Source organism: Ranitomeya imitator, chromosome 5 (genome assembly GCF_032444005.1).
Source record: "Ranitomeya imitator isolate aRanImi1 chromosome 5, aRanImi1.pri, whole genome shotgun sequence".
Classification (NCBI taxonomy): domain Eukaryota; kingdom Metazoa; phylum Chordata; class Amphibia; order Anura; family Dendrobatidae; genus Ranitomeya; species Ranitomeya imitator.
Genome location: NC_091286.1, coordinates 195,443,624 through 195,471,414, shown reverse-complemented (window position 1 = coordinate 195,471,414; position 27,791 = coordinate 195,443,624). Strand labels below are relative to the sequence as shown.

At 44.2% G+C, this 27,791-nt stretch overlaps 1 protein-coding gene across 4 annotated transcripts in view; it reads right to left on the bottom strand.

Annotated features, from left to right (window-relative positions):
* MOCS3 (molybdenum cofactor synthesis 3) overlaps positions 1 to 27,791 on the bottom strand; it is a 115,337-nt gene that overhangs the window by 18,829 nt on the left and 68,717 nt on the right. The gene's annotated exons all lie outside the window — the stretch shown is intronic.

Here is a 27,791-nt window from a genome sequence, read left to right as displayed (position 1 = left end):
AGCGGATCATGCATTATAAACAAATGGAAGCCAAAAATGTCAGTTTCTTCTCTGCAGGATGTGGGAACAGGCCAAATGACATCGTTTTTTAATGGCAAAGTATAGGTGTTCTGTTTGTTGTTAGGCAAGCCAAAAATGTGTTGTGACAGACAGGTTACATATATGGTATGTCTATGCGGTAATTAGACCTTTGACCAGTCGATAGGGCATATGGCTCACAAACATTCTGCACTTTTGGTCATGCGCACACCCAGCTTCCAAGGCTCAATGACGCTGCTGGATAGAGCACATATATAATTTGGGGGGTGCTGCCGATGGCGCAAATCATGGGCGTGAGAACATGCAAAGAGGGCCAACTAGTCTAGGGAAACTAATGCCCCATCGACTAGTCAAAGGCCTAATTAGCATAGGAAAATATACAGTACAGACCAAAAGTTTGGACACACCTTCTCATTTAAAGATTTTTCTGTATTTTCATGACTATGAAAATTGTAAATTCACACTGAAGGCATCAAAAATATGAATTAACACATGTGGAATTATAAACTTAACAAAAAAGTGTGAAACAACTGAAAATATGTCTTATATTCTAGGTTCTTCAAAGTAGTCACCTTTTGCTTTGATGACTGCTTTGCACACTCTTGGCATTCTCTTGATGAGCTTCAAGAGGTAGTCACAGGAAATGATTTTCACTTCACAGGTGTGCTCTGTCAGGTTTAATAAGTGGGATTTCTTGCCTTATAAATGGGGTTGGGACCATCAGTTGTGTTGAGCAGAAGTCTGGTGGATACACAGCTGATAGTCCTACTGACTAGACTGTTAGAATTTGTATTATGGCAAAAAAAAGCAGCTAAGTAAAGAAAAACGAGTGGCCATCATTCCTTTAAGAATTGAAGGTCAGTCAGTCCGAAAAATTGGGAAAACTTTAAAAGTGTCCCCAAGTGTAGTTGCAAAAACCATCAAGCGCTACAAAGAAACTGGCTCACATGAGGACCGCCCCAGGAAAGGAAGACCAAGAGTCACCTCTGCTTCTGAGGGTAAGTTTATCCGAGTCACCAGCCTCATAAATCGCAGGTTAACAGCAGCTCAGATTAGAGACCAGGTCAATGCCACACAGAGTTCTAGCAGCAGACACATCTCTACAACAACTGTTAAGAGGAGACTTTGTGCAGCAGGCCTTCATGGTAAAATAGCTGCTAGGAAACCACTGCTAAAAAACAGGCAACAAGCAGAAGAGACTTGTTTGGGCTAAAGAACACAAGGAATGGACATCGGACCAGTGGAAATCTGTGCTTTGGTCTAATGAGTCCAAATTTGAGATCTTTGGTTCCAACCACTGTGTCTTTGTGCGACGCAAAAAAGGTGAACGGATGGACTCTACATGCCTGGTTCCCACCATGAAGCATGGAGGAGGTGGTGTGATGGTGTGGGGGTGCTTTGCTGGTGACACTGTTGGGGATTTATTCAAAATTGAAGGCATACTGAACCAGCATGGCTACCACAGCATCTTGCAGCGGCATGCTATTCCATCCGGTTTGCGCTTAGTTGGACCATCATTTATTTTTCTACAGGACAATGACCCCAAACACACATCCAGGCTGTGTAAGGGCTATTTGACCAAGAAGTAGAGTGATGGGGTGCTACGCCAGATGACCTGGCCTCCACAGTCAGCAGACCTGAACCCAATCAAGATGGTTTGGGGTGAGCTGGACCACAGAGTGAAGACAAAAGGGCCAACAAGTGCTAAGCATCTCTGGGAACTCCTTCAAGATTGTTGGAAGCCCATTCCCGGTGACTACCTCTTGAAGCTCATCAAGAGAATGCCAAGAGTGTGCAAAGCAGTCATCAAATCAAAAGGTGGCTACTTTGAATAACCTAGAATATAAGACATATTTTCAGTTGTTTCACACTTTTTTTGTTAAGTATATAATTCCACATGTGTTAATTCATAGTTTTGATGCCTTCAGTGTGAATTTACAATTTTAATAGTCATGAAAATACAGAAAAATCTTTAAATGAGAAGGTGTGTCCAAACTTTTGGTCTGTACTGTATAAATACTTTTAAAAAAATTAATTAAGCGAATAACATTCTAAATGGCTGGTTAGGCAGGGAATTTACAGTATCTATGTAAATGCTCCTGGGTTGGAGGCATGGAGGACATGAAAGGTTCCCTTTAAAGCCAGTAATGTGTTTGCTCATCAGCAGGCGTTTACACCGAGTATAGTTTTGTAGACAAAGTTCTTCTTGAGCAGACAAATGTCTTGTGATGTGAAGAATGTTATAAACCTCATGTGATCCTTTTAAGGCTATAAACACTCATGTGATCCCCTGGACGAGTTGTAACTACTTAGAGAATATCATGATCAGATTAGTAGGAGCCAAGTTTTTTTTCAGAGCTCTTATGTCTTTGCTGAGAAATTATCATTTCCTTTTGAAGTTTCAGTTCTACTAGAGTCTTCTCTAGAACACGACATATAAGAGAGCTAAAAGCTTTATAATATTAAGATATATGCTCACCCATAGGTACAAATAGCTACCATGGACACCTAAGCAATACTGGGCTTTGCTAGAAAAGACATGAATATGTAGCCTAAAATATGTGTATACTAAAGTCAAGTGTTACTATAGAATCTATCCTCTTAGAAAACTTTTCTTGCTTACAAACAAAATTAACAAGAAACGCTGTGTAAGGGACGGTGCTATATATAACAAGACATATTACTATGTAAAAATGGGACAGCACTGTACATAGAGGATGCTACATAATAAGGGACCTCCCCATACACAACTAGAGAGGATGGTATGTAATAAAGGAGGCCATTTGCGTAATTACAGTATGTCACAATACTGGACTCCTTCCTGTGATAATGCCTCCCAACCTGGCCTCCTCCTTGGTATAATATCCAGGGCTGCCACTAGAAATTTCGGGGCCCCATACTGGCAAAATTTTCGGGGCCCCCTTGAGACTCCGCCCAGGCTCCACCCCAGCCCCGCCTCCACCCCTCGAACTGTCCACAGTCCCACCGCTCTCTCTTGGAAAAACTCCACTTCTCTCCTATCACACATTAACAGTTCCCATCACCAGATCACACATATAACCCGCAGCTTTTGTTTTGGCCAAAAGATTTTTTAAGCCGCCACCATAACACAGTAGACACTTTTGGCCAGACCCTACTCTACTGTAACCTATTAAATATTTGTTAAAATATGCAATACAACTTAGGTATATTTTAATTTATTTTTCAATTTTTTAAATGACCAATAATATCAAATACAAAGAACAAATACCACAGCACTATGACCAGATGACATATTACCACCACAGTGATCGAATATCACATACAAAGAACAAATACCGCTACACCATGACCAGACCACATATTACCACCATATAGTGACTAAATACTGCAATTCTGATCAGTAATAAAAAAAAGCACCATACTATCACCATAAGTGCCATTATACACAGGAGATCTGTACTTAGTATGCAGTGTCTGTGTACAGATAATACAGTGATCACTAGTGAAATTATACACAGGAGCTCTGTATACAGTGTATAGTGTCAGTGTATAGGTAACACACTGACTCACCAGTGACGTCTCTAGGTGAAGTCCTTCATCTTTCATCTAGCACAGACCGCCATCATTTCATCCAGCCAGGACTCGTTTCTGCAGGAAATAACACAGTTATCTCGAGCTCTGCTTGTAGAATACATTACTTAATTTTTCCAACTTCTACATTACACCACATGAAGAAAAAGAGGCGACATAGTATCACTCTACACAGTAACAGGACCGCCCCCTCATTTAAAACTGTATCCTCAAAAAATAAAATAAATACATCACTGCAGTAATAATATCAATAAATTAGTCCCTATGGTAATAATATTCCCCATCCTGGCCAATGTATGTCTCATTCCTGGCGTCAGCCATATGTTCTCCCATCCTGCCCTCATGAGTATCCATTCTGCCCCATATGATCTCCCCATCCTGACCCATTTGTCTCCATCATATCCATCCTGCCCCATGATCCTGCAAGGTCTGTCTCCAGTTCTTCCCCCAGTGTCTCCAATCATGCCCCCATGTCTGCAATCCTGCCACTTGTCTCCAATCATGCCTCTTGTGTCTCCATTCTGCCCCATCTGTCTCCAATCCTTCCACATCTGTCTCCAGTCATGCCCCCATGTCTTTCATCATACCCCGTCTCTCCATTCTGCCCGTGTCCAGCATACTGCCCCCGTGTCCAGCATCTCTGCCCCCGTGTCCAGCATCTCTGCCCCCGTGTCCAGCATCTCTGCCCCCGTGTCCAGCATCTCTGCCCGTATGTCCAGCATCACTGCCCGTGTCCAGCATACTGCCCGTGTCCAGCATACTGCCCGTGTCCAGCATACTGCCCCTGTGTCCAGCATTCTGCCTCTGTGTCCAGCATACTGCCTTTTTGTCCAGCATTCTGCCCCAGCGTGTCCAGCATTCTGCCCCAGCGTGTCCAGCATTCTGCCCCAGCGTGTCCAGCATTCTGCCCCAGCGTGTCCAGCATTCTGCCCGTGTCCAGAATACTGCCCCTGTGTCCAGCATAATGCTCCTGTGTCCAGCATAATGCCCCTGTATCCTGCATCTCTGCCCCAGCGTGTGCAGCATTCTGCCGCTGTATAGCATTCTGCCTGTGTACAGCATCCTGCCCCTTTGTCCAGCATAATGCCCCTGTGTCCAGCATCTCTGCCCCAGCGTGTCTAGCATTCTGCACGTGTAGCATTCTGCCCGTGTCCAGAATACTGCCCCTTTGACCATCATAATGCCCCAGCGTGTCCAGCATTCTGCCCCTGTGTAGCATTCTGCCCGTGTCCAGAATACTGCCCCTTTGTCCAGCATTCTGCCCCTGTGTCCAGCATAATGCCCGTGTCCAGCATAATGCCCGTGTCCAGCATAATGCCCGTGTCCAGCATAATGCCCGTGTCCAGCATAATGCCCGTGTCCAGCTTTCTGCCCCTTTGTCCAGCATAATGCCCGTGTCCAGAATACTGCCCCTGTGTCCAGCATAATGCCCCTGTGTCCAGCATTCTGCCCGTGTCCAGAATACTGCCCGTGTCCAGCATAATGCCCCTGTGTCCAGCATAATGCCCCTGTGTCCAGCATCTCTGCCCCCGTGTCCAGCATCTCTGCCCCCGTGTCCAGCATCTCTGCCCGTGTGTCCAGCATCACTGCCCCTGTGTCCAGCATTCTGCCCGTGTCCAGCATACTGCCCGTGTCCAGCATACTGCCCCTGTGTCCAGCATTCTGCCTCTGTGTCCAGCATACTGCCTTTTTGTCCAGCATTCTGCCCCAGCGTGTCCAGCATTCTGCCCCAGCGTGTCCAGCATTCTGCCCCAGCGTGTCCAGCATTCTGCCCCAGCGTGTCCAGCATTCTGCCCCAGCGTGTCCAGCATTCTGCCCGTGTCCAGAATACTGCCCGTGTCCAGAATACTGCCCCTGTGTCCAGCATAATGCTCCTGTGTCCAGCATAATGCCCCTGTGTCCTGCATCTCTGCCCCAGCGTGTCCAGCATTCTGCCGCTGTATAGCATTCTGCCCGTGTCCAGCATCTCTGCCCGTGTCCAGCATTCTGCCCCTTTGTCCAGCATAATGCCCGTGTCCAGCATCTCTGCCCCAGCGTGTCTAGCATTCTGCCCCTGTGTAGCATTCTGCCCGTGTCCAGAATACTGCCCCTTTGTCCAGCATTCTGCCCCTGTGTCCAGCATAATGCCCGTGTCCAGCATTCTGCCCGTGTCCAGCATTCTGCCCGTGTCCAGCATAATGCCCCTGTGTCCAGCTTTCTGCCCCTTTGTCCAGCATAATGCCCCTGTGTCCAGAATACTGCCCGTGTCCAGCATAATGCCCCTGTGTCCAGCATTCTGCCCGTGTCCAGAATACTGCCCGTGTCCAGCATAATGCCCCTGTGTCCAGCATAATGCCCGTGTCCAGCTTTCTGCCCCTTTGTCCAGCATAATGCCCGTGTCCAGAATACTGCCCCTTTGTCCAGCTTTCTGCCCCCGTGTCCAGCATAATGCCCGTGTCCAGCTTTCTGCCCCTTTGTCCAGCATTCTGCCCCCGTGTCCAGCATAATGCCCGTGTCCAGAATACTGCCCCTTTGTCCAGCATAATGCCCCTGTGTCCAGCATTCTGCCCGTGTCCAGAATACTGCCCCTTTGTCCAGCAGAATGCCCGTGTCCAGCTTTCTACCCCTTTGTCCAGCATAATGCCCGTGTCCAGAATACTGCCAGTGTCCAGCATTCTGCCCATGTGTCCAGCATAATGCTCCGGTCTGTGTCCAGCTTTCTGCCCCTTTGTCCAGCATTCTGCCCCCGTGTCCAGCATCTCCTCTACCCGTGTCCAGCTTTCTGCCCCTTTGTCCAGCATTCTGCCCCCGTGTCCAGCATCTCCTCTACCCCTGTGTCCAGCTTTCTGCCCCTTTGTCCAGCATTTTGCCCCTGTGTCCAGCATCTCCTCTGCCCAGCTTTCTGCCCCTTTGTCCAGCATTTGCCTGTGTCCAGCATCTTCTCTGCCCAGCTTTCTGCCTCCAGCGTGCCCAGCATTCTGCCCCCGTGTCCAGCATACTGCCCCGGGACCCCTCCCCTGGATCGCCGCTACCAAAAAAAATATATATATATATATACTTCTTACCTGGCCGTGTGCTCCTGCGGCGGGCGAAGCTCCTCCACGCAGGTGAAGGACGCACTCGCCGGCGGCTGACGACGTCAGACGCCGGCGAGGTGCGACTGCACACTGCGGCCGCTCAATTCAGCTGCCAGCCTCCGACTGGCTGGCGGCGACGTTTAACTATTGACGTGCGGGCACGGGCCCGCACGTCAATAGTGTGCCGCAGCGCTTGCAGGGGGACCCGGTGAGCAGATGAGACGGGGCCCGATGCGGGCACCCTCTGCCCACCGGGCCCCATACGCCAGTCATGGCTGTCATGCCCTGATGGCGGCCCTGATAATATCCCCCATCCTGGTCCCCTTCCTGGTATAATGTCCTCCATTCTGGTCCCCTTCCTTGTAGAATGTGTCCCATCTTGGTCCCCTTTCTTGTAGAATGTGTCTCGTCTTGGTCCCCTTTCTGGTACAATGTGCCCCAACCAGGTATATACAGTCATGGCTGAAACTGTTGGCACCCTTGAAATTGTTCCAGAAAATGAAGTATTTCTCCCAGAAAATTATTGCAATTAAATGTTTGTTATACACATGTTTATTTCCTTTGTGTATTGGAACAACACAAAAAACAACAGAGAAAAAATGGCTAATTAGACATAATTTCAAACAAAACCGAAAAATGGCCCGGACAAAACTGTTGACACCCTCAACTTCATATTTGGTTGTACACCCTTTGAAATAATCAATTGCAATCGATCGCTTTCTATAACCATCAACAAGCTTCTTACACTTCTCAACTGGAATTCTGGACCAATTTTCTTTTACAAATTGCTCCACGTCTTTCATATTTGAAGGCTGCAACAGCAATTGTAAGATCTCACTACATGTGTTCAATTGGATTTTGATCCTGACTCATTGCTGGTCACTTCAGAACTCTCCAGCGCTTTGTTTCCATCCATTCCTAGGTGCTTCTTAAAGTATGTTTGGGATCATTGTCCTGCTGGAAAACCCATGACCTAGGATGCAAACCCAGCTTTCTGACACTGGGCACTATATAGCGGCCCAAAATCCTTTGGCAATCTTCAGATTTCATGATGCCTTGCACACAGCCAAGACACCGAGTGCCAGAGGGAGCAAAACAACCCCAAAACCTCTTTGAACCTCCAACATATTTGACTGCCGACACTGAATTCTTTTCTTTGTAGGCCTCATTCTGATTTCGTCAAACAGTAGAATGATATGCTTTATCAAAAATCTCAATCTTGGTCTCATCTGTTCACAAGACGTTTTCCGAGGATTTTGGCTTACTCGCGTACATTTTGGCAGACTGCAGTCTAGCTTTTTTATGTCTCTGTGTCAGCAGTGGAGTCCTCCTGGGTCTCCTCTCATAGCATTTCATTTAATTCAAATGTCAACGGATAGTTCGAACTGACACCAATGCACCCTGTGCTTGCAACACAGCTTGAATTTATTTAGAACTTGATTGAAGCTGCTCATTCACCAACAAGACTATCCTGTGTTGCAACCTTTCATCAATTTTTCTCTGCCATCCAAATTCAGGGAGATTAGCTACAGTGCCATGGGTTGTAAACTTCTTAATTATGTTGTGCACCCCTGAAAAAGAAACATTAAGATTTCTGGAGACAGACTTGTAACCTTGAGATTTTTGATATTTTTCAACAATTATGGTTCTCAAGTCCTCAAGACAGTTCTCTTCTCATTCTGTTCGCCATGCTTAGTGTGGCAAACACAGACAGAAAATTCAAAGATTGAGTCAAGTTCTCCCCTTTTTATCTGGTTTCAGGTGTGATATTCATATTGCCCACACCTGTTTCTTGACACAGGTGAGTTTGAACAAGTATCAAATCCTTGAAACAAAGTTGTTTATCAACAATTTTGGAAAGATTCCAACAATTTTGTCAGGACCATTTTGGGGATTGTGTGTGAAATGATGTCTAACTTGCCTTTTTTCTCCCTCTGTATAACAAAACGTGTAATTGCAATAATTTTCTGGTACAAATACTTCATTTTCTAGAACAATTTCAATGGTGCCTACACTTTTGGCCATGACTCCATTGTGCCCCATTCTAGTATATATGTTCCCCATTCTGGCATATATGTATCCCATCCTGGTATACATGTGTCCCATCCTGGTATAATGTGAAAACCAGGTATATATGTCCTCCATGCTGGTTAGACAGCCCAAAAACATGCAGGAATTGCCTATTTGTTAGGGAATCCCTACATGTGCTCAGACTGTAACAACCGCAAATCATTCAGCCACAGGGACGCAAACATAAAATACAAGCACTCCCAAGATACTCGGATAAAACCAGAGCATGCTCGGAAGAAGGTATCCGAGCACGTTCGCCCATCACGGTGGCGCAGTGGTTAGCACAGCAGCCTTGCAGCGCTGGGGTCCTGGGTTCTAATCCCACCCAGGACAACATCTGCAAAGAGTTTGTATGTTCTCTCCGTGTTTGCGTGGGTTTCCTCCGGGCACTCCGGTTTCCTCCCACATTCCAAAGACATACTGATAGGGATTCTAGATTGTGAGCCCCATCTGGGACAGTGATGATAATGTGTTCAAAACTGTAAAGCGCTGCGGAATATGTTAGCGCTACATAAAAATAAAGATTATTATTATTATTATTATTATCACTACTGTTTTCACCTTACTGACCAGTCCAAGTTTTTCAATTCTGAAAGTGTAGAGCTGGTTTTAGACAATTTGTGGCCCTAAGCAAAATTCAAAGTGGGGCCCCAGATTTTGAAATATTGCACTAACAAAAGCATTACAGTCAATTCAGTACACTGAAGTGAGTTTTGAGCTAGTAGTAACATCTTTAAGCACCAAGCCACTCAAATAACAAAGCCAACATTTTTGTCCAAGAAGGGGACCACACCAGGATAGGTATGAGGAAACATGCATACCATAATAGGAATGAGGGGGCTATGCCTACCAGGCTAGGGATGAGGGAGCCATGCATACCAGCATAGGGATAAGGGGACCATGCATACCAGGATGGGGATGAGAAGGCCATGCATACCAGGATAGGGATGAGGAGGCCATGCATATCAGGATGGGGATGAGGGGGCCATGCATACCAGGATGGGGATGAGGAGACCATGCATGCCAGTAAAGGGATGAGAGGACCATGCATATCAGGATAGGGATGAGGGTCCATGCATATCAGGATGGGGATGAGGAGACCATGCATACCAGGACGGGGATGAGGGGGCCATGCATATCAGGTTAGGAATGAGGGAAACATGTGAACCAGGATAGGGATGAGGGGACCATGTGAACCAGGATAGGGATGAGGGGACCATGCATACCAGGAAGAGGATGAGGGGACCATTCATAGCAAGATAGGTATGAGGGGACCATGCATACCAGGATAGGGATGAGGGGACCATGCATACCAGGATAGGGATGAGGGGACCATGCATACCAGGATAGGGATGAGGGGACCATGCATATCAGCATGGGGATGAGGGGACAATGCATACCAGGATTGGGATGACGGTATCATGAATACCAGGATGGGGATGGGGGCCATGAATAGCAGGATAGGGATGGGGATGGGTGCCATGCATACCAGGAAAGGGACGAGGGGGCATGCATACCAGGATAGGGATGAGAGGGGCTTGCATACCAGAATAGGGATGAGGGGGCTTGCATACCAGGATAGGGATGACGGTACCATGCATACCAGGATGGGGATGGAAGCCATGCATAGCAGGATAGGGATGGGTGCCATGCATACCAGGAAAAAGATGAAGGGGGCCATGCATACCAGGATAGGGATGAGGGGGCTGTGCATACCAGGACAGGGATGACTGTACCATGCATACCAGGATGGGGATGGGGGCCATGCATAGCAGGATAGGGATGGGGATGGGTGCCATGCATACCAGGATAGGGACGAGGGGGCATGCATACCAGGATAGGGATGAGAGGGGCTTGCATACCAGGATAGGGATGAGGGGGCATGCAGAAAACGTTTCATTGTACGTTTTATCCAGACAACAAATTCCGACGGATCCAGGGCACGACGGATGAAACGTGTGGCCCATGCATTGCGATCTGTCGCTAATACAAGTCTATGAGAAAAAAACGCATCCTGCGGGCAAATTCGCAGGATCCAGTTTTTTTTTTTTACAAAACGACGGATTATGACGGAAAATGAAAGACGGCAGTGCAGCAATGGAAAGCGTTCGCATTGCAGAACAGATAAGATGCACTTATATCTGCTCTTCTGCGAAGCGAAGCACTGTCTTGTGCTATTTGAATTGTAAGCTCCATTGTGAAACCAGCAAGGGACCCCTTCTATGCCTGGGGCCCTAGGCAGCTGCCTGGTCTGCCTGCCCATAACACCGGCTCCTGGTGGTAATAACTCTGGAAAGCTTCAACGGATCCTAAACATTCTGAGACTATTTTCTCGTCACATATTGTACTTCATGACATTGGTAAAATTTGTTCAATAAGACTTGCTTTTTTTTGTGAAACTATTGGAAATTTGGCAAAAAATTTTCCCGTTTTCAAACTTAGAATTTTTATGCCCTTAAACCACAGAGTTATGTCACACAAAATAGTTAAATAAAAACATTCCCCACATGTCTACTTTACATCAGAACAATTTTTGAAATTATTTATATATTTTTTATAGAAAGTTAAGGGTTAAAATGTTGAAAATTCATTAATGATTTCTCATTTTCCTAGCAAATTTAAAAAATTTTAGGGACCACATCACATTTGAATTGACTTTGAGGGGTCTATATGACAGAAAATACCAAAAAGTTACCCCATTCTAAAAACTGCACCTCCCAATGTGCTCAAAAAAACATTCAAGAAGTTTAATAACCCATCAGGTTCTTCACAAGAGCTGAAGCAATGTGGAAGGAAAAAATTAAAATTTATCTTTTTTCAGAAATATTTTACTTTGACACATTTTTTTTTATTTTCACAAAGATAACAGGAGAAAATGCACCCCAAAAGTGAGAACGCCGATACCCCATATGTGGGGGAAATCTAATGTTTGGGCACACGGCAGTGTTCGGAAGGAAAGGAGCACAGTTTGACTTTTTGAACTCAAAATTGTTTGGAATCGAGAGCGGATGCCATGTTACATTTGGAGAACCCCTGATGTATCTAAAAAATGGAAACCATCCACAAGTGACCCCAGTTTGGAAACTAGACAGTGGGAAGAAGGGCAGCAAAAAATGGAAACGCAAAAACCGAAATACCCCTGGTCCTAAGGAAAGATGAGAGAATTGTGTGTCCATAGGTCGCACCAATGTAGAGAAGGACTAATAACTTTGCCAAGTTCCATAGCTCTCAGTCCACAGGAAATGGGTCAGGAAAAATCTTTAATGAACGCCCCTCATACTTATTATAAATCGAGGATACAATCTGGCCTTGGGACTTGTATTGTGTTACCTCGGACAGTGACAAGGTGCTGTTGTCAGTGTATGGTGGTCAAGATAAGGACATCCCTCTTGTCCTTATACTTGACCACCAGCATATTGTTGCTGCATTGGGCTCTGTTGTCGCCCTTTTTCCACAGTTGCCCAAATAGCAACTTTGGGGGTCCTCTTATTTTTTTGCACAGTGCCACATGCAACTGTACGTCTGACAGAGAGGGTCTTAAAGAGTAGTGGGAAGCTGGTGTAAAAGTTATCTATGTAGAGGTGGATCCAAAAAGTATTGTTTCTCCTTGTGGATAGTGACATGTTAAGCATGTCAAGGTGAGGGGATTTAAAGCCGCAATACTCCTCTGGGAAATATGCAAACTGTCTCTTCAGAGAGGAAGAGGACTAGAACTCTAGTGCCACCTACTGGAAGTAGCAATCCTAACAGTCAATGTTGACCCTTTAAAGGGAACCTGTCACCCCCAAAATCGATGGTGAGGTAAGCTCACCGTCATCAGGGGCTTATCTACAGCATTCTGTAATGCTGTAGATAAGCCCCCGATGTAATCTGAAAGAGGAGAAAAAGACGTTAGATTATACTCACCCAGGGGCAGTCCCGCTGCTGGTCTGGTCAAATGGGTGTCTCAGGTCTGCTCCGGCGCCTCCTATCTTCATTCCATGACGTCCTCTTCTGGTCTTCATGCCGCGGCTCTGGCGCAGGCGTACTTTGTCTGCCCTGTTGAGGGCAGAGCAAAGTACTGCAGTGCGCAGGCGCCAAGCCTCTCTGACCTTTCCGGCGCCGTGGTGTGAAGACCAGAAGAGGACGTCATGGAATGAAGATGGGAGGCGCTGTACCGGACCTCAGACACCCATCGGAGCAGGACAGCCCCTTGGTGAGTATAATCTAACGTCTTTTTCTCCTCTTTCAGGTAACATCGGTGGCTTATCTACAGCATTCCAGAATGCTGTAGATAAGCCCCTGATGCTGGTGGGCTTAGCTCACCTTCGATTTTGGGGGTGACAGGTTCCCTTTAATGAGCCTTGCCACATGACTTAGGGTAAAAGTCAAACCAGAATCTCAATTTGCAGACACTGTGTTTCGGGGTACTGCCCTTCGTCAGTGCAAAGTGGAGATCTGGTTTGGCTGATTGAGAGGTGTCTGACCGGGATCCAAGAAGTATGGTTTCTCCTTGTGGAGAGTGACATGTTAAGCATGTCGAGGTGAGGAGACTTAAAGCCGCAATGCTCCTCTAAACACAGCGTCTGCAAATTGAGATTCTGGTTTGGCTTTTATCCTAAGTCATGTGACAAGTCTCGTTAAAGGGTCGACATTGACTGTTAGGAATGATACTTCCAATAGGTGGCACTAGAGTTCTAGTCCTCTTCCTCTCTGGAGACAATTTGCTAAGTAGAGGTGATAACCCGTATCCAGCAGTGGGTGCAGCAATTCCCACACAATTTTCCCACTCACTCCTAGGACAGGGAGGCATTCAGGGTGTCCTTCCCTTCACAGACCCTAAATTGTGTACATTGAGGTACTCTCGCACAATTTGTACAGTTTTATTCTGTACCTGGACCTCTTACTGGGCAGGTTCTGTCAGAATTTTATTCTCCCTTTGAAATGAACCAGATTCATCTATAGTGATGTCCCTTTGGGGAGTGTACACCTCAGCAAATTTTCTGCTGAAGGGTTCAACTTTTGGCCGAATACTATATAGACAATCAAAGTTAGGATCGTCTCGGGGAGGACACTGAACATTATCACTATAATGCAAAATTTTTTGGATCGCTTCAAATCGTGTCCTTGTCATGGCCATACGGAATACTGGTGTGCTGTACGAGGCTCCCGTTTTTTTACTATGTCCATATGCAGCACAATGCACTAAATCATCATAATTTCTGCCACATTTACAGAGGTCCATCTGGAGTATGAGGACATTGGATTATTTCTTTGCTGAAAAATAATTTGAAAAAAAAATCAGTTTCAGTAAGGTCTGTAGAGTAAAATTTGATTCCAGAGCTGCCTATGAAATCCGGAATAGGCTGATAATTTTCAGGGGGTGGAGTCCATATGGGATCGATTGCTGCAGGAGTTGCCTGGGTCCGAGGGCACCTTGCTGGGAGTCCCTCTTCACTAGATGAGGGGGAGGAGGAAGAGAAAGAGGAATGTGGGATCTTTCTCACTGCATGAATCAGTGTCGGAGGCAGGGAAAGCGTATGCTTCCTCTTGATGAATGGACCATTTTGATTTTAGTCTTCAAAACACTAAGGATGTATGTGTAAGTGGTGCTTTACATGGTTAATGTGTGGAGCTTGTGCAAAGGTAATTTTTATTATAAAAAAGTAGAGAAAAAAGTAAAGAGGAAAAAAGTAAAAATTTGGAAGAAACACTTCGCAGAAAAAAAATTAAAAGAAAAATCAGTAGATGTAAAAATAATTAAAAAAAAATTTTACAGTGACGTTCACTACAATAATGTCTTACCTATAAACAATGAACAATATTGTATCATACAATTATTAGGTTCTGTAGAAGGACGTAGATCTGGGTATTTATTATGATGGAATATAGGCTGAACTGGATGGACAAATGTCTTTTTTTGGCCTTACTAACTATGTTACTATGTATAAAGTTACTCGGCGCTAACTATTTTCTATTTTTTTTTTTTTTTTATTTGCAAAAGGAAAACAGACATCACTAACAATCAAAGGTATGCTCCCCTAAAGCACTAGTTAAAAGTTTACTCGCCGATAAGAGTTCTTTTTTTTGGCAAAGAAAACGCTACCTCCCTACCTATAAAGCTACCCTGTACTATTATTTTTTTTTTTCTAAAAGAAAAATCAGACGTCCCTGATCGAGATGAGCGAATTTGATCGGGTCCCTGCTTATTCGGCAACCTAGAGCACTTACTGAATAAGCTACAGCGGGAACCCAGATACCTGGAGTGCTCCCAATAATCAGCTGCCCGGCGCCGCTGCTGCATGTGTCACCGCTGTGTGACAGTCACAACACTTCTGTCCTGTCAGGTACACGGATTTTTTGTTGACCCAGGTCACTATGCCTTCATATGGACACACGTCGTTGGCATCGCAATGTGCTTCATGTAGGTACTTTCTATCTTTCATCCTTTGCTGTCCCCAGCAGCGCTTTTCATCTAACACAGCATGGGCTTGTACATTATACATCTATGTACTCATCAGTTCATTTTGTGTTTATTATGTTTCAAAAGGGCTGTTACTTTGGTATTTAATCTGAAATAGATAAGATTTTTTTCCTGCATACTACATCCTTTTTATCTGTCTTCCTGGCGTTGAACCGGTTGTTTCTAGCAGGCACAGCCTTGCTAACACCCAAGCTGAACATATCATCGGTGGCCCTTACAGTTTGTCACTTGTGAAAAGTCAATGCATTATTTACATTTTTGTACTTTAGCTGGCCCATATCCATTATATAGAGAGATTTAAGGTACCGTCACACTAGACGATATCGCTAGCGATCTGTGACGTTGCAGCGTCCTCGCTAGCGATATCGTCCAGTGTGACAGGTAGCAGCGATCAGGCCCCTGCTGTGCTGTCGCTGGTCGGGGAAGATAGTCCAGAACTTTATTTGGTCACTGGACTCCCCGTAAACATCGCTGAATCGGCGTGTGTGACACCGATTCATCGATGTCTTCACTGGTAACCAGGGTAAACATCGGGTAACTAAGCGCAGGGCCGCGCTTAGTAACCCGATGTTTACCCTGGTTACCATCCTAAAAGTAAAAAAAAAAAAACACTACATACTTACCTACCGCTGTCTGTCCCCGGCGCTGTGCTCTGCACTCCTCCTGTACTGGCTGTGAGCGTCGGTCAGCCGGAAAGCAGAGCGGTGACGTCACCGCTTTGCTTTCCGGCCGCCGTGCTCACACAGACAGTACAGGAGGAGAGCAGAGCACAGCGCCGGGGACAGACAGCGGTAGGTAAGTATGTAGTGTTTGTTTTTTTTTACTTTTAGGATGGTAACCAGGGTAAACATCGGGTTACTAAGCGCGGCCCTGCGCTTAGTTACCCGATGTTTACCCTGGTTACCGGCATCGTTGGTCGCTGGAGAGCGGTCTGTGTGACAGCTCTCCAGCGACGCTGCAGCGATCTGGATCGTTGTCGGTATCGCTGCAGCGTCGCTAAGTGTGACGGTACCTTTACTCTTTAGGGTGGGTCACCCTATCTTGGTTGATCATGGTTGGAGTCATGGTTGTGTTTTTTAATCGCTTTTATCCATTCTTTGTGTGTGATGTTCATCAATAAAGGACTATTTTATCTTATTATATCTGGTGATCCCACTTTATATAGCTTGTCTTTGTCTAGGTTTTTGCATTAGTGTATGTTACTTGCTATAGGTGATCCCATAATTATTTACAGTGGTGCCCTCCCTCCCTTCTTCCTTGTCTGAGGTAAAGATGGCATGCAGAGTGGTGATGCCATTTTAGATAAACCATGTGGCTCCGATTGGTCATTAACTATTGTTCAGCCAATCAGCGCCAAAGGGCTTAGTTAGCCGAGGTGACATCGCGATCACCCCACCCATTGTGACTGCTGTGGTTGGTGCGGTCTTAGAGAGTATCACAGCATATCACACAGAGTTTTTCTTTCCAACTTTATTGTGACATTGCTGTGAGTGGCTTGTCAGAGACAACAGCAATCTTATCTCTGTTACTGCGCGATGACTGGAAATAGCGGCGCCGTATATGTACTTCACTTTGCAGGAACGCAGCTCCCACAGCGCACTACATATACGGCACATGTCCGGAAGGAGCCAAATGTAAAAAAAATTTTGAAAGGCAGCATTGCACTCCAAATCAAAACCTGCCTGATTGTAAAAGATTTTTAGAATCTACAGACGTGACACATAAAATTCTGACTGTAAACTTAGAAATCTCTATCAGGGTTACATATAGACTAAAAAGGTCCTAGAAGTCCGTGGGAAATGAATCATTATAAGAGGTTACTCCCACCTACTATATAAAGCTGAATGTGTGTGTGTGTGTGTGTGTGTGTGTGTGTGTGTGTGTGTGTGTGTGTGTGTGTGTGTGTGTGTGTGTGTGTGTGTGTGTGTGTGTGTATGTGTGTGTGTATGTCCGGGATTGGCATCTGCACCGTCGCAGCTACAGCCACAAAATTTTGCACAGTCACACGTCTGGACCCCGAGAGCGTCATAGGCTACGTTGTGAGGTGAAATTTTAACCCCGCGCTTTCCAATTCACCAAACAATTTTGCCCCTATCTACATAATGGGGAAAAAAGTGAAAGGAAAAGTGTTGGAGGCGTCGCAGCTACAGCAACAAAATTTTGCACAGTCACACGTCGGGACCCTGAGAGCGTCATAGTCTTCGTTGTGAGGTGAAATTTTAACCCCGCGCGTTCCAATTCACCAAACAATTTTGCCCCTATCTACATAATGGGGAAAAAGTGAAAGGAAAAGTGTTGGAAGCGTCGCAGCTACAGCAACAAAATTTTGCACAGTCACACGTCTGGACCCCGAGAGCGTCATAGGCTTCGTTGTGAGGTGAAATTTTAACCCCGCGCTTTCCAATTCACCAAACAATTTTGCCCCTATCTACATAATGGGAAAAAATGAAAGGAAAAGTGTAGGAGGCAAATTGACAGCTGCCAGATGTGAACAAGGGGGACTTAAAGAATGAGAGCGATGGCGCCAAAGAGTATATACCGTACAGTTGCTAAGGTGGGGCCTCGACATGGGATACTCACCACACACGGGGATATGAACACACACAAAATGCGCCACACACTACCACGTGCTTGAACACATATTACCCTCAGCACACATTTCACCACAAATACACCAACCTCGCCACATAAAAGTCAAAACACAAAAGTCGCCACTCAAAACTCGCCACGCGCAGAACTCGCCACATGCAAAAACTAGGCTCTTGCAAAACTCGCCACAAGTGCAAAATTCTCCTCATGAAAAACTCGCCACACGCAAAACTTGCCACATGCACAAAAGTTGCAACACATGCAAAAGTTGCCTCACACAAAACTTGCACATACTCAAAAGGCACCACACATAATACTCGCAACGCGCAAAACTCGCCATGCGCAAAACTTGCTGCACACAACTTGCTACACTAACCTGTCACATGCAACTCGACACACAAAAAGTTGCTACACGCATGTTGCTGCACAAAACTCATCTCACAAAAGTCGCTACATGCATGTCGCCACACGCAACTCAACACACACAACATGACAAACGAAACTCGCCCTAAAACACACACAAGTCTGGTATTATCCTTCAAAAATAAAAATCTGATTAATAAGCAGACAAACTACAACAATTGCACCATATAGGAAATACGGCAGCTGTCAGTCACATGACCTGTCTATTATGTGTATGTGTGAGCTAATATATACTGCCAGGGGGAGGGCTTCCTGTTGGCTGGGGATTTATCAGGCTGCCAATTTAGCTTACAAATACTGAGGTAAAAATACTGAGCAAATAACGTGTGAACAAGGTCTAATACAGGAGGAGATGACACAGGTATATACTATATACAGGGGAGATGACACACAGATATATACTATATACAGGAGAGATGACACACAGGTATATACTATATAGAGGAGGAGATGACATATAGGTACATATATATACAGGAGGAGATGACATACAGGTATATACTATATACAGGAGGAGATGACATACAGGTATATGCTATATATAGAAGATGACATGCAGGTATACACTATATGCAGGAGGAGATGACACTCAGATATATACTATATACAGGGGAGATGACACACAGGTATATACTATATACAGGAGGAGATGACATACAGGTATATGCTATATATAGAAGATGACATGCAGGTATATACTATATGCAGGAGGAGATGACACTCAGATATATACTATATACAGGGGAGATGACACACAGGTATATACTATATACAGGAGGAGATGACATACAGGTATATACTATATATAGAAGGAGATGACATTCAGGTATATACTATATATAGGGGAGATGACACACAGCAGGTATATACTATATACAGGGGAGATGACATACAGGTATATACTATATACAGGAGATGACATACAGATGTATACTATATATAAGGGAGATGACAAACATGTATATACTGAGGTGATGAGGTGAAAATGAGAGGTGTGAGGTGAAAATGAAAAGGTGTGAGTGCAAAATGAGAGGAGTGACACTCCTGGCCTTCTTGGTGCGCCAGCATAGCACCTCCAACACAATATTGCAGATCCGGGTGTCCGATGGCTCATTGGTGTCCTCTACTGATGGAATACTTCAGGGCTTTTATGATTATTATACTTCGTTGTATAAGTCTAAGAGTGGTTTAGATGTCGATGAATGCCTGGATTATCTATCGGATATAACATTCCCCTCGCTGAGTCCATCCCAACGAGCTCTTATGGAGGCTGAATTTACTCTGGAAGAGGTAGAACATGCTATAGCAGATATGGCCACCGGGAAGGCCCCGGGACCTGATGGATTTCCCATTGAATTTTATAGAAAATATCGTGATAAATTAGCACCTATATTGCTGAAGGTACTAAGGGAAATATGGGAGGGAGAATCGGTACCCGAATCGTTTTATGATGCTAATATTATCGTGCTTAGGAAGGAGGGGAAGGATCCTCTGGATTGTGGATCATATAGACCAATTTCTTTAGTGAATGTGGACTACAAAATTTTCACTAAAATTCTGGCTACTAGATTGAATGCGATCATACTAGATCTCATACACCCAGATCAAACTGGCTTTATGCCCGGGAAAAATACCTCTATTAATATTAGAAGAGTGCAATCGGTCATTCAATATAGTTCATTAGAGCCAGACAATAAGTGGGCATTAGCTTCGTTGGATGCAGCTAAGGCTTTTGATTCCCTTGAGTGGTCCTTTTTAACTGCATGCTTACGGAAATATGGGTTTGGGAATAAATTTCTAAGAGGGATAGGTACACTATATGCGAAACCTGGGGCACGTATGGTGGTAAACGGTTCTGTATCTGCACCATTTTCCTTACATAGGGGAACTCGCCAGGGATGCCCTCTCTCCCCAGCTCTATTTGCCTTGGCTATAGAAGCCCTGGCAATACGGATGAGGTCCTCTGTAGACATTAAAGGGATACATATTGCTGACCGGGTGGACATTATTGGTCTTTATGCAGACGATATGGTGGTGTTTATGGACCAGACAGAAGATACATTGCCAAAAGTAATAACGATGATTGATAAATTTAGTACATTTTCTGGTCTATATATAAATTGGGATAAATCTGCTTTGATGCCTCTCTCCCATACCCCAATGCCATGCCTTGAAACCCTCTCGCTGCTGCCCATTGTCTCCAATTTTAAATACCTTGGAATACATATGTCTCAATGCAGTCACCAAGATTTGCATCTCAATATATATCCACTATTGGACGTGGTTAAATCTAAATTTGCTACCTGGGACAAGCTCCCGCTATCTGTGGCTGGTCGTATTAACCTGATCAAAATGATATTACTCCCAAAATTGAGCTATTGTCTTCAACATAGTGCCGTTTCAATACCTAAATCTTTCTTTGCAACCCTGAATTCCCTTACCACATCCTTCATATGGGGGAAAGCTAGGCCTAGACTTAAATTATCCATTCTACAGAGACCCAAACAGGGGGGTGGGGCTGCCTTGCCGGACTTCTATCTGTACTACCTTGCTGGGCAGGCAAAAATGATAAATAAGTGGATGCCCGGGGAGTCTCTTCCCAACTCTGAAAGCCATGTATTACATTCAGCTCAGATTGATTGCCCGCTGGGCTTTTTGGAAATGGAGAAAATTACTGTCCCTCGTTTGCTTCCTTTGCTCCGATTGGCCCGTTCGATATGGAGGCAAATTAAAAAAGTTACAAAATCTGTTGATATAGCAGCCGAAATGCCATTGTGGAACAATAGCTATTTCCCGGGATTATTAGGCCATCCATCTACTGAATTTTGGATATCGTATGGTGTCCTCACAGTGAGTGATATACATAGCCAAGGAATTTTTGTTTCTTTTGAACAATTACAAAATACTCACAATATACCGAGATCTCAATTTTTCCGTTATTTACAATTAAGATCTGCTTTCCAATCATATGTACGGCATACGGGTGCAGGTAGAACTATTTCAACTTTACCATTAATAGGAATTCTCAAATCACAAGGGCCTCAGGGACTCATCTCCTCTTTATATACCTATATGTTATCCATAGGCGAAGAATCCACCTTAGATTTAATTAAGGGAAAATGGGGGAGGCTACTTCCAGATACACTAGGAGAAGAATGGGATGAAATCTTGGAATCCCCGACTAGGGTCTCCCCATCAATCAATAATAGGATGACCCAACTGTATATTATATATCAATCCTATTTGACCCCGACTCGTCTATTTAAAATGGGCCATCTTCATTCATCAGACTGCTTGAGGTGTCATTCCAGTGACGCAGATTTCATTCATATGATCTGGAAATGTCCTGTTGTTTTTCAATTTTGGAAAGAGGTAACGGTACTATTGACATCCTTGGTGTCGATCCCTGTTCCACTTGAGCCACTGGTATGCCTGTTTGGGGTATGGGAGGCAGAGACATGGGATCACCACACGGGAATCTTTCTGAGAGAATCGCTATTTATGGCACGAAAGGTGTTAGCAATGCGTTGGATGGGAGGTTCCTGTCCATCTCTTAGGGCATGGATTGACTTAGTGAACTCAATTATTCCATATGAGCGGACGCTATATCAAAACAGGGGTTGTCCAGCCAAATTTGAGAAGATATGGGGAAGATGGAACTCATCCGGCCATACTGTTTAGATCAAAATAACTCAGTATACGCATAAAAAGGGTGTACGATTATGCGGACACTATTTACTCACAGGGCGGAGTCTATTTAGAACTCTCCTGCAAGAGGCACTATGTTATGTTAGTTTTGGAGGCTTTATTAGAAGTTAATGTAGTTAAGATTCAAATAAGATGTTACTGATTAACATACACAGTTTATTATCTTTATAATATTTTATACACGGCTATGTATGGTAATTTTCTGTAACTAACTAATGGATAATGATGTATACAAGCAAATGTGTGTATGATCTGTCCTGTAATTAATAAACGAATTTAAAAAAAAAAAATGAGAGGAGTGAGGAAAAATAGTGGAGTGATCAGAAAATGACAGATGTGAGGTTGAAATGACAAGTGTTAGGGGGGAATGAGAGGAGTGAGGGAGAAAATGAGAGGTGTGAGGGAGAAAATGAGAGATGTGAGGGGGAAAATGAAAGATGTGATTGGGAAAATGAGAGGCGTGATGGGAAAATAAGAGAAGTGAGGTGCTATAACTAACCACAGATATTTACTATGCCCAGGCAACGCCAGGCTCTTCAGCTAGTTAGCAATAAAATCAGAAATTTGTATTAATCAGGTTTTCACATTACACACAAAATATAATACCAGTGTACAAAATAGGGGATATACTGCAAAATTAAATCACTGGCAAGTGTAAATGCAGAAGCAATATTTGTGACATTCTCAGTAAGTAATCCAAAAAGCTTTACGTTGGGTATGAGTCAAAACTGTAAAGCGCTGCGGAATATGTTAGCGCTATATAAAAATAAAGATTATTATTTATTATTATTATGAGTCTGTATGGAGAAATTGTGCACAGTGTTCATGGATCATGACAACAAGATTCAAGGGAAATGGAGTAAAAGTGATATAAATTAGTAGCCATTGCACACAATCTCCACCTGGTGGAGTCAAACACAACAACAAGCATTACTAACGCTTGGTTTATTTTGACTATTTAGAAGGCATTGCTCCAAACAGGTTTTACTTAAAGCACTTTATACTGATACTAGCTGAAGAGCCCGGCGTTGCCTGGGCATAGTAAATATCTGTGGTTAGTTATAGCACGTCACTTCTCTTATTTTCCCATCACGCCTCTCATTTTCCCAATCACATCTTTAATTTTCCCCCTCACATCTCTCATTTTCTCCCTCACACCTCTCATTTTCTCCCTCACTCCTCTCATTCCCCCCTAACACTTGTCATTTCGACCTCACATCTGTCATTTTCCGATCACTACACTATTTTCCCTCACTCCTCTCATTTTGCACTCACACCTTTTCATTTTCACCTCACACCTCTCATTTTCACCTCAGTATATACATGTTTGTCATCTCCCTTATATATAGTATACACCTGTATGTCATCTCCTGTATCTAATATATAATTGCCTAGAATACTACTTCCTGCAATTTGTGCCAACTTCCGTGGCTTTGTCCGGAGCTAATGTCCGGAGCTAATGTCCGGAGATAACTGACGTCAACAGTGTCCAGTGTCTGATTGGTTGCCGCCTGCTGCGAGCGACCAATCAGAAACGTGCCGTACTGTGACACACTCCGCCCGCCATTTTGGTGTGATTTTTGAATTTTTACCTCACAGCAAGTTTCTACTGCGTGGAGGCGGGCCCAGTGACGTTGCTCTTCAAGCTCCTGCCGAATTTCGTCAAAAAAATGATAATACCATTTACCAAAACTATATATATTTAGTTGTGAAGTGGTTCAGTGACATTTTCACACCAATTTTGAACTTTTGTTTGGTGTTTTCTCCATATACTGCCTATTATTTTTGTTCTTTCTTACTATTATTTATTAATTGTATTATTCTTACATTTGAATAAATAAAGTATATATGGATTCTAGACTCCCGATTCTTTAGAATCGGGCTGCCATCTAGTATAGTATATACCTGTATGTCATCTCCCCTGTATATAGTATATACCTGCTGTGTGTCATCTCCCCTGTATATAGTATATACCTGTATGTCATCTCCTCCTATATATAGCATATACCTGTATGTCATCTCCTCCTATATATAGTATATACCTGTATGTCATTTCCTCCTATATATAGTATATACCTGTATGTCATCTCCTTCTATATATAGTATATACCTGTATGTCATCTCCTCCTGTATATAGTATATACCGGTGTGTCATCTCCCCTGTATATAGTATATATCTATGTGTCATCTCCTCCTGTATATAGTATATACCTGTAGGTAATCTGCTCCTGTATATAGTATATACCTGTGTGTCATCTCCTCCTGTATATAGTATGTACCTGTATGTCATCTCCTCCTTTATATAGTATATACCTGTGTGTCATCTCTCCTGTATATAGTATATATCTGTGTGTCATCTCCCCTGTATATAGTATATACCTGTGTCATCTCCTGTATTAGACCTCGTTAACACGTTATTTGCTCAGTATTTTTACCTCAGTATTTGTAAGCTAAATTGGCAGCCTGATAAATCCCCAGCCAACAGGAAGCCCTCCCCCTGGCAGTATATATTAGCTCACACATACACATAATAGACAGGTCATGTGACTGACAGCTGCCGTATTTCCTATATGGTACATTTGTTGCTCTTGTAGTTTGTCTGCTTATTAATCAGATTTTTATTTTTGAAGGCTAATACCAGACTTGTGTGTGTTTTAGGGCGAGATTCGTTTGTCAAGTTGTGTGTGTTGAGTTGTGTGTGGTGACATGCATGTAGCGACTTTTGTGAGATGAGTTTTGTGTGGCAACATGCGTGTAGCAACTTTTTGTGTGTCGAGTTGCATGTGACAGGTTAGTGTAGCAAGTTGTGTGCAGCAAGTTTTGCGCATGGCGAGTTTTGCGCGTGGTGAGTTTAATGTCTGGTGCCTTTTGAGTATGTGCAAGTTTTGTGCGAGGCAACTTTTGCATGTGTTGCAAATTTTGTGAATGTGGCAATTTTTCCGCATGTGCAAGTTTTGCGTGTGGCGAGTTTTCCATGAGGTGAGTTTTGCACTTGTGGTGAGTTTTGCGTGAGCCTATTTTTTGCATGTGGCGAGTTTTGCGCGTGGTGAGTTTTGAGCGGCGACTTTTGTGTTTCGACTTTTATGTGGCGAGGTTGGTGTGTGTGGTGAAATGTGTGCTGAGGGTGGTATATGTGTTCAAGCACATGGTAGTGTGTGGCGCATTTTGTGTGTGTGTTCATATCCCCGTGTGTGGTGAGTATCCCATGTCGGGGTCCCACCTTAGCAACTGTACGGTATATACTCTTTGGCGCCATCGCTCTCACTCTTTAAGTCCCCCTTGTTCACATCTGGCAGCTGTCAATTTGCCTCCAACACTTTTCCTTTCACTTTTCCCCATTATGTAGATAGGGGAAAAATAGTTTGGTGAATTGGAAAGCGCGGAGTTAAAATTTCACCTCACAACATAGCCTATGACGCTCTCAGGGTCCAGACGTGTGACTGTGCAAAATTTTGTGGCTGTAGCTGCGACGCCTCCAACACTTTTCCTTTCACTTTTTTCCCCATTATGTAGATAGGGGCAAAATTGTTTGGTGAATTGGAACGCGCGGGGTTAAAATTTCGCCTCACAATCTAGCCTATGACGCTCTCGTGGTCCATACGTGTGACTGTGCAAAATTTTGTGGCTGTAGCTGCGACGGTGCAGATGCCAATCCCGGACATACACACACACACACACACACACACACACACACACACACACACACACACATTCAGCTTTATATAGTAGATATACATATTTATTTATCCCTGGTGATGGAACAATTCCTTTAGGCTTATACCAATCTCATCCAGCTAGCATTTACCATATATTGTCCTGTCTGACACACAGTTTGCGGTCACCACTTTTTCCATCTGCTTGTTGTTCTCTTTGACTCCACCAGGTGGAGATTTTGTGCAATGGACTACTAATGTATACAACTTTTACTACGTTTCAATTGTATTTTGTTGTGATGATCCATGAAGACTTTTGGATTATTTATTGAGCACTTCACAAATATTGCTTCTGCATTTATACTTGCCAGTGATTTTGCAGTATATTTTTGTGCTCTGGTTTCAGATCTTGTTTGTTATTTCAATACCTGTTTAATAAAAATTTCTGATTTCTCACAGACAGACAGTGTTGCAATACAGTAGAGCTGTGAGAGCTACAGGAAATGTGAACTGTTTTGTTTTAGTTACATGTCTCACATTGGTAATACCTCCTTTCATTAAAAATAAGCTCTGGAGGCAGATTCTCATGCAGATCAGAGTCCAGCCCATAGATCTTAACAGCTCATTTACATATAAGAAAACATGGATTTATCTGGAATAAGATATCGGATTGCGGATATCAAGGTATCAGTTTATTCAGCTTTCTATGAGCTACAGGCCCATATAGACAGCTTTGGAGGGTTATGTAAAGGTACCTTCATACAGAGCAACTTTCCAACGATCACGACCAGCGATACGACCTGGCCGTGATCGTTGGCAAGTCATTGTGTGGTCGCTGGGGAGCTGTCACACAGACAGCTCTCCAGCGACCAACGATGCCGAAGTCCCCGGGTAACCAGGGTAAACATTGGGTTACTAAGTGCAGGGCCGCGCTTAGTAACCCGATGTTTACCTTGGTTACCATTGTAAAAGTAAAAAAAAAAAAAAAAAAAAAAAGACTGCACATACTCACATTCCGGTGTCTGTCACGTCCCCGCCGTCAGCTTCCCTGCACTGACTGTGTCAGTGCCGGCCGTAAAGCACAGCACAGCGGTGACGTCACCGCTGTGCTTTACGGCCGGCGCTCACAGTCAGTGCGGGAAGCTGACGGCGGGGGACGTGACAGACACCGGAATGTGAGCATGTACTGTTTTTTTGGGTTTTTTTTACTTTTACAATGGTAACCAGGGTAAATATCGGGTTACTAAGCGCGGCCCTGCGCTTAGTAACCCGATGTTTACCCTGGTTACAAGTGAACACATCGCTGGATCGGCGTCACACACGCCGATCCAGCGATGACAGCAGGTGATCCAGCGACGAAATAAAGTTCTGGCCTTCTAGCTCCGACCAGCGATGTCACAGCAGGATCCTGATCGCTGCTGCGTGTCAAACACAACGAGATCGCTATCCAGGACGCTGCAACGTCACGGATCGCTATCATTATCGTTCTAAAGTTGCTCAGTGTGAAGGTACCTTAACAATGTATCATCCCAAGGCGACCTCCATTAGCATTCCTTGACTACATTTGGTGGGGGCATGTGTATCTTTGTTTTCCTGTTTGAGGGCTTTGTTCCACAACTTTTCAGACTGGCCGGAGACAGGGCTTCTGTGACCTTAGTTGACTCTTTAAATTAATTGTACCTAATGGTTAAGGGGGTGGGGTGTGAGATTCTCTACCCAACCAGGGGACTAATCCCAAGAAGGTGGTAGAGAAAGAAAAACTCATGTTAGAAGTTGGCAGTTGTTATGTCTTGGAAGGGCTAGGACCCGCTGCTGCTGCCAGATCCAGGTGCCACTACTGGGACTCTTAGAGACTGGAGATTATCTGCTAAGTACTATTGTTACCAACTTTGGACACCCTTTTCGATTAGAAGAGCTATTCCAAATACCAGTGTTGCATTTTCATTGGCATTGGATTACCGGGTGGTGTCCACAAATTTGTTCGTTTTGTAGCAGCAGACTCTAAGAAATTATATCCATGCTCAATGGAATATTCTCTCAGTGCCAATAAAGGTCTTTTGGATTGTTCACCGGTATGCTGTCCCTGCCTACTGTATAACACACCCCATCATAAACTGTTTGATACAGGTGAGAAAAGAGCAGAGGGAATGGAGAACCGAGGACCGGCAACAAATGGAATCAGAACCTGTGGTGAACCTACAAACAAAGGCCCGTGAC